The sequence below is a fragment of the Agelaius phoeniceus genome, chromosome 8 (genome assembly GCF_051311805.1).
Source record: "Agelaius phoeniceus isolate bAgePho1 chromosome 8, bAgePho1.hap1, whole genome shotgun sequence".
Lineage (NCBI taxonomy): Eukaryota > Metazoa > Chordata > Aves > Passeriformes > Icteridae > Agelaius > Agelaius phoeniceus.
The window spans coordinates 34,827,650-34,836,364 of NC_135272.1; positions in this window are offsets into that span (position 1 = coordinate 34,827,650).

Consider the following 8,715-nt stretch of genomic DNA (forward strand, 5'->3'; position numbering starts at 1 on the left):
GACTATTTCACAGTCTTATATTTGGATCTGAATGTCTTTGGTGGTTCTAACCCATATGTTGTTGGGAATCCTCAGCCAGAATTGAAGGATAAAATGCTTAGTCCAGTAGAAGTCAATTTAATTCATTTTGAGGAAATGAAAGGAAAATAGCCCAACCAAAACTAAACTCCAAATTCAGAAACAAATTATTCTGAAAAAAAGACTTAGAATTCAAAGATCCAGAGAAAGCCTTTAAGTTTTTCAGGAATCAGATCCTTATGTTTCTGTTCCTTTCTCGCTCCACAGCACAGGTGTTCACTGAGGTCACATTTCCACAGGTCAGATTTGCAAAGGAATTCTTCATGTAGGTAGCTCACCAGGGACCAGGCTTTCAAACTGTGACAGTCAGATTTTTGAGAAAAAGGAGCTTTTCAGATCTGGACACATCTTTTGGCTAAAAATGAAAGCTGTGCATTTCAGAAAACAATTCTAGTAGAACTCTGCAAATCCAAGCCCATTGTGCTAAACCCCAGCCACCAGATTTGATACATTTTTAATTCTTGCCCACAGAAGGAAGGCGTGAAGCACTGATCTGTTTGTTGGCTATGAAGCCAGAAGCTCCTGGGTATAAACCTTTATCTCTGTGACACAGCTCAGCTCAGAACATCTTCCACTTTTACCACAAGGAAATTTAGCTCTAAAGCATCAGTGGCGAGTCCGTTCTCATCAGCATCTTTGAGGAGAGGTATTAAAGTTTAAAAGCCCTCTGCAGGTCGAGCACTCACAAATATTTATTGGTTTTTCCATGAGCACGTGGCATTGTTCAGTAAAGCAGCCCCTGCTCTGAAGTTTGAAGTTGTAGGGGTGACAGTGGCACTTTGCTCTGGCAAGGGAGCAGCTGCTCCCCATCTCAGTTACAAGGCCAGTTCAGATGACAAGGGAGGCTACTCTGGACAGCTCATGGTTTGGCAATCCAGATCTAAACTAACCATAAGCAAATTAAAACCAGGACATTTTAGAAGGAAGAATTGATTCATGTGGATTTTCCAAAAGTAATCTAATGATAAAACATCTAAATAAATACTTCAATTATTTATTCCTAATCAGTCTAATGAACACTTCTTACAGTGGTCCAGGAAACCGACATGAGGTTGAGTTTGCCATTCCTCTGTGCAAAAATGTTTGAGAGGAGCAGAGTCAGTGACATTGTTGGTGTGGAATCATTCTGCATGGCAAATTATGCCTTATTTGCCAATTAATAATTTAATTGCCCAATTTAGTTTCCTTTATTTGCCTATTATTAATTTAGTTGGCAAGGGACTCTCAGGTTTTATAAATTATGAAATGAATTGTAGTTTTTTTCCATCTGAAATTAATGCCCTCCCTTTCTAAATCTTCTCCCTAAAAGACATTTAACATCATTGAAAAGGTACCTGAGCCCAATAAAAAACTTGCATTCCTATTTTTAAACATTAACTTGAATCAAGGGCACACTGTAGGTATTTTGATCACCTGACAGAGTAGCAGCTTATCAGTGCTGTTGTGAAACGTCTCTAAAACTTGCCAGACACTTGTGATACTTCAGAATTGCATAACAGCAGCCTTTGGTTGTGTAATACAAATTTGTCCACATCCTAAGTGAAGTGCAGAATTTAAGCAGAAGGTCTAACATGTTGAGGTAATTTTTAATGATGAGCATTTATATGCCATAGGGTATCTATTCTTTGCCCTGTTCTTGTGGTCCTTGAGAAAGGTTTGATTTATGTAAAGGTGTTCTTCAATTAAATGCTGTAAAATTGATAAGGAAATGTGTTCAGAGCTTGGTTTTGTGCAGTGTTCACCATCCTGATCCTGATTCAACAAGGCACTGAAGCACAAGCCAAATATTCAGCCCTCAGGTAACACATAACCTCTTATATGTCAGTAATATTGGAATAGAAATACACTTAGAACAGAAATACTGCCCCTGGCATTCCTGCTGAAGCACTGATAAGCTAAACAAAGCACTTTTCAAAGCCTAATAACCGGATGGGATTTGTAGCATAAACAATGCTCCTTGTTAGTCACCAGTCCCCAGGGTATCTTCCTCACTTTGTTACAGATAAATTAGCAACAAATGAAATGCTGTGTGTGATTTCCTGCCCTGGGTATGCCTGTGTGCTCGCGTGCCAGTGTGAGAGCTGTCATTTATTATTTATCCAAGAGCGTATTCACGTCCGCAGTGTGATTTAATTACTTATTAAAGGTGCCAGACTGGCAGATGCAGAAGCTGGAGCAGTTTGGTTGTCCAGAGAACGTGGAATAGGCAGTGACACCCTCTCCAGGATGTTCAGTGCTTCACCCCAATGGACTCCCCAGATCTCCAAGCACAGCTCCTTCTCTCCAGCCTTTTCCCAGGTTCTCTGCACAAGGTGTAAAGTTCATAAAGGCTGCTAGCAGAGATGTCAGTCCTGTGGTTTTTAGACAGGATTGTTGACACTCTGGAAAATGGTTTGAACACATTAGGTCAGTCTGTTTTAGCTAGACTACTCAAGCATTGGGTTAGTACTAACAGAGGTGAAGCCCCTTCTAACTAAATATTAGCAAAAGATATTATTTTTAAAGGTAGAAAGAGCCCAGATTTCCTTCTGCTTGCCAGGGACTATGTGCTGTGGCTCACTGCAGTCACTTACCACAGACACACTTGTCTTGGAATCTGCAGACTTAATTCTGCCCTGTTTGAAGAAACAGGATTTGGGGTTCATTTTTTATGTCACTCTAAGCTATTACTGCTCAGTTGTGTTGTTGAAAGCACTTCCCCCACCCCCAGGTACAGCTGGGTGCAGGACAGCAGGGAATCTTCTCTCACTTCCCCATTGAAGTACACAGGCTTCAATGGGGAAACCAAGATTTTATTTGGCCTAACTCATTGAATTTGACCAAAGAAAGGCTGTTAAGTAACAGCAAGGTTCCTTTCACATAGCTGCAGAATATTTTGAGGAAGATAATGAACACAGGAAAATCCAGACTTCTGTGTACATTAAATCAGTCAATCCATGATTGCCCCAGGCCAGCCATTGCTGTTGCCTTGCTGACATTTTGGTCCCACTACCTGCCTGAAAGTTGGAATCCTGTATCCATTTTGTCTAAAACGTAGGTTGGGCTTTTTTGGTGCTTGATCTTTGGTTGGGTCTGTAAAGCACAACTGCAGTGCCAGGACCAGTGTTTGCTCTTAATGAGCTCCTTGTTTTGGCTCTGAAGTTTGAGCTGGCAAACACTGCCGTGCCTATTTTAGTTTGCACAGTTGAATAGTCCCATCAAAGCCAACAGGTCTGGACATGCCAACCACTGGCATTGCTGCATTATTAATTCCCAATTTTACACATCCAGTCTCTTGATGTACTCCACAAAAGCCTACCTAACCAAAAAGGGAGCCTGTGAGGTACAAAGATGGGGCTGAGAGGCGTGAAGGTGTGAAACACTTCTGGCACTGTTCTGGAGCAGGGCCTGCGTGATGGCCTTTGACACAAACTGAGGGGGTTTTGACTGAGATGGGCTTTTGCATGACACACCCCCAGTGAGTCCCATCTGTGACTGAATTCCATCCTGGAATGTGAGAGTGGGGGTTGCTGGATATGTAGGAGGCTTCACCGAGCTCAGCTCAGAACCAGTGTGCCCCTGGTTCCTGTGCCTGAGCAAAACAGAGCAGCTGTTGGAGAGCAGCACGAAAGCAAGGGAGAAACCTCTACATGCAAACAGAAGGGACAGACAAGATTAGCCTTTATCTTAAAAAATGATTCAAGTGCAAAATGCAGTAACCAAAATTATAATTGCAACCTTACTGGCAGTCTGTCCAAGAGAGGCTTGACCCCTGCTGTGGGAGTGGGCTTTCCCTCTTTGGAATATGCCATAGCAAGAGAACCTTCAAACATGAAAGCAAATGTGTTCAAAATTCTGAGGCAAACTGAAGTCTATTTTCAAATAAAACCAAGAAAAATGACATTGATATAGAAATGGTGGGAAATCTGAACTCAGTTTTGGCAGGTAGGTACAAAATAACTTATTTAATACATAAATGTTGCAGTATCAGGACAACTCACACTTCACACACCTGTAGTTCTCCTACTCTGTCACCTGTGGTTGGGTTTGAGACACTGTTCTGTTACACAACAGCAACTGGTGGCTGTGACATTTTCACGCAGTGCTTCTATTTCTGAACACCAACTCCTCTTCCACTAAAGAAAACTTTTTCAATACTCCATTTAAAAGTATGCCTTTTAGTGCTTTTCACACTAACTTTCAGATGTTGAAAAAGGAATATTCTTTAATAACTTAGCTATTAATTTTCCATCTAAAAATAATGATCAAGTTACTAACATTTTATTTGGTGAATCTTCTGTGCTGGTAGTAATGTTTCTGAATAATAAGATAATGGTATATAATTGGTATAATGGAACATAGGGTTCTGAAAATTATTTTCTCTAGAGAGATTAGAGATATTACCAGAATTCATTTCCCTAGCAATACATATCAGTACCCTGGCACAGAATCAAAGGGTTTACTTCTTGGAAATTGAGTTTGTGATTTCCCTGATCTTGAAAAAAACACGTTCCTGATCTTACCTGTGGATTAATGCCTGACTCTGGTGAGTACTGGAAGTATTTGGTGCACAATATAAAGTGTGAGGATACTCTCAGGATCAGAATCTGTATGGCACAAAACTGGGACACAAACCCACGTTCCAAACTGGTGCCTTAGGAGTCACCTTTTCAGCATACCTGTGGGAACAGGATCTCAAAGAGTCACTGTGTTCGTGACCAGCAGGTCTCTGCCACAGTTCATATGCCAGAGCTGCATTTTTTGTCCTGCACAAACTGAAATTGTATCTGAGACATTTAATACATGTGCATTTGCAGAGGGGCTGCTGCCATGACACTGCCAACAGTTCCATGATGTCAATTAACGTCAGCCGGGTAATGTTGGAATTGCCAAAGCCCACTCTCACTTGTGACCTTGTTCACAAAAAAGAGATAAGGGTACTAAAATAGAAATGCAGATATCAGTGAGAAAGTAAATGAAAAGGCAGAAATAAAAAAGCATAGATGGGAGATGAACAAATGTTAGGGAAACAACTGAGGCAGTGAGAACGGGGGAGGGAAGGGTGCAGTGCCAAACTGGGGCTTTGCTGAGCAGAAATGATACTGTAGAGGTGTAAATATTTTATTCTGTTCAAGTCACTGTTCTTAAATGTTGCCAATTCTGAGATTTTCCCCTGAAATAGTTGAGGCAGATCATTCCTTAAGGATGTTACCGTTTCTGTCTTGCTGGATGAAGCCTAAAGGTGCAATTACAAGATCTGGTCACAGTCTCTTTCATAAATGTAGGTCAGTAGTTTGCTACCTCACACCTGCTTTGTCTCCAGTATAGTTTTTTATGGAATTTGATGTGATATCACAGATTTTGGTTTCATATTTTCTATTTCAGTTTATCAATACCTCCTCACTGGCATCTGATAAACCTTAACTGCTATTTGGAAAAGCAGTTATTTTTTTCTGAAGCTCCTGTAGTAAGCAATATTATTATTCTGTGTGAAAGGTGTGCATGCATTTGTACTCTGTATATACACACTCTACCACGTGGGCTAAGATAACTCTGTCTGGGAGTCTGCAAGCAAGGAGCCCAGAAATTAATCCAGTCAAAACAAAATTAATTATAAAAGACTAGAAATGCCACCCCAAGCCTTGAGTGTTTTAATGAGATGACTGTTTCTTACCAGCATTAAATCTGTGGGGATAAGGAAATGTTCACTGAGTTAAGATGTGCTAAGAAAAGTGTAAAGAAGAGCATAAATGGCTCAGGAATTTCAGGAATCCCACTGGCTTAAACACTCTTTTATTTAAAGCAAATGTTCTCATAGTTGAATGACTTCCAAGAAGGGCCTCAAGTGATGAATGTATTTCCATCTAATGTGAAAATACTTGAAAGATGCTTATTCCATGTGAAAATATTGCCACCCTTCAGAAAAGCCTGAATATGAGACTCCTTTAATGAAGATACTCTCGGACAAGTTATTGATTTTCAGAACATGCAAAATATCCAGAATTCCTACTATTTTGATAATAAATAGATTTTAATGACTTTCATCTCCTATAGCAGCCAGGGAAAATATTTCAGAGTATTTCATAAAACAGATACTTCAGTAACAGAGTGAAAAATTTTACATTCATCCTGACATTGCTCCCTTTTCCCTCAGGGCATGACTGACCTGGAAAGTACCACTGAGCATCTGCAGGGAAAAGCAATGGGGAAACAAAACCTGTAGAGACAAGAAAGGCACAAACAACTCCAGTCCAGAGCAGTGGCTTTTTCATTCCTATTTTATGATTTTTAGATGTTCACTTGTGCTGAATAACCTCCATTTAGTAACTTGTAAATTGGCCACATTTGGAGAATAAACAGATAGACACTGCTTTCTTCATGAAAGCAGAATAACTTCCAACACACAGCTTGACTCAAAAGGGGCAGGGAGGTGCCAGGGATTGTGACAGGGTGTGAAGGAATGTGTGGCCCAGCAGGTATCAGAGGAGTTTGTATTGTGCAATAATTCATTGCACATATATTGGGCATTGATTCTGGTTTCTGCATCTACAACATCTCAGACGTGCCTCAGTGCTACAGAACACTATGGGGATTACTGGATGCTCCTAAAGCTTTTGCAAGATGCTCAGGAAGTGCAGACTTCCAGAAATCAAATCAACTGAGATAGATGGTAAATTTTATTGGAAAGGGGAGGTAGATTTTTTTATCTTGTTTTCTAAAGGCAAGAAATGTGCAAGTACATGACTAACCACCAAGGGTCAGTGTTCAGTGTTTTTACATTCTGACATCTTTGTTCCCAGGAGCTTGGAAAATCCCTTTTAGATGCAGTACTGTAATTAGGATTTTCCAACAGTATTTTTAAACTACCAGTGAGATGCATATGTGCCATACAAAGTATGGGAAAATTCAAGTGTCTGGATATGGGGCTTTTGTCAGCCAGCTACCAAGTTATGTCTGAACTGAGTATTGTTCATATTCCTGGATATGATACAAGTCCCATTGAAAATAATAAAAAAACACCCTAGGAACAGGAATTTATTTTTATGAATAGCAATTATTTTATTGTAGCAAATGCCATTCTTCTGTTCTGTTAAGAAAGTTAAGACAGCCCTCACTGAGAGATTGTCAGGTGCTTTGTCAAGATGGGAAGGGATGCACTGTCAAGAGGAGTGAACACATTTTAAATAAGTTCCTGTGGAGAGAAGTAATTTAACCCGATTTTAAAATGTAGTAAGGGTGGTGGATATCAGACATCAGGAGACTGAGCTCCAGCCTGGCTGGCCTCCCCTGTTTCTGGGATGTTAATATAGGTCATAATCCTTGATTGGCACAAACCCAGAATGTACTGACAGACATTCATATAAACTGCAGCTCATGAAGAAATCTCCAACCAGGCTTACAAAATAAACCCAGCCCACCTTACTCCACATAAGGCACAGAGATCCCTTTGTTCCCCTTCTGCCCCACGGCTGAGCTCCAGGCACAGCTGCCCAGGGCTGGGGAGCTTCCGACGTGCCCCCGCTTAGCTGTGACTCACCAGGTGTAAAAACTGGGCAGATTTCTGTGTGGAGCTGATTTGATTTCTCTGTAGGCACAGCCAAGCCCCGGCAGTGCTGACACTGCTGTGTCTGGGTGAGCTCTCAGCCACCTGGAGCCTGTCTGACCTGGATGCAGCAGCCGGGAGCACAGGGGTGAGCGGATCCCTGCTGACACAATCCCAGATTACCCGACCTGCACAGCCTGCCTTGTCTGTTCACGCATCTCAGCTGCACTCCTTGCCCTGCCCAGCCTGGAGCACCCTTCCAGCACTGCCATCCCTCAGGAATTATCATTTCTGGATGCTGCTGAATGAGAATAAACCCTCGGGAAAGGACATAAAATTATGGAAACTACAAAGTAAAGAGGGATAAAATAAAAAAAAACCAAAACAGTAGAAATTTTAAAAGAGCAAAAATACTAAAAAAACTAAAATGAGCATGCTAAACAGTACAAATCCTAGCACAGAACTCTGGGGGATTTTACTGTAAAAACCTTTTATTTCTTATTCTATTTTTAATAAGGATTTATGTTAATCTTCCATGGCAACCAAATCTCTTTAAGAACCTTTGGTGAAGGAAACAGTAATAGGGATTCCAGAAATCCAAGTCCACTCTCGAGTCTATCAGTTCTGGAGAACACTAGGAGGGGAAATAGTTATGTAAATACCATCATGTCATCACCACAATTTTAACCTCTGTGAGACAAAGTAGAATCAGTAATAGAAAATTAAAGTATGTATCTTGAAGAACAGGCAAAAAACAGCAGATGCTGCCCGTAGCAGCTATTATTCAAGTTGTTTAGTCCACTCTTAGGCTGACCTGAACACTGATGTGTTTAATGCCGTCCTGTATGCTTCTGTAACAACAGGCAATATGGAAATGGTCACAAAATTAAATCAGCTAAGAAAAAAAAAATTGTTCAAATTAGTAAAAAATGGCTGGTGGAAGGAAAATTTAAGTAAATTCTTCTGGTGAAACAGGAAAGAGATAGAATAAATACATCTCCTTAGTGTAAGGTGCTGAGACTTTTCTCTGGAATGCCTGAGGCAGAGTGCTATAGCAGACAGGAAGGATCCTGGCTCAGGCATCCATAAGTTCTGATCAAATAAGGCTAACCTCT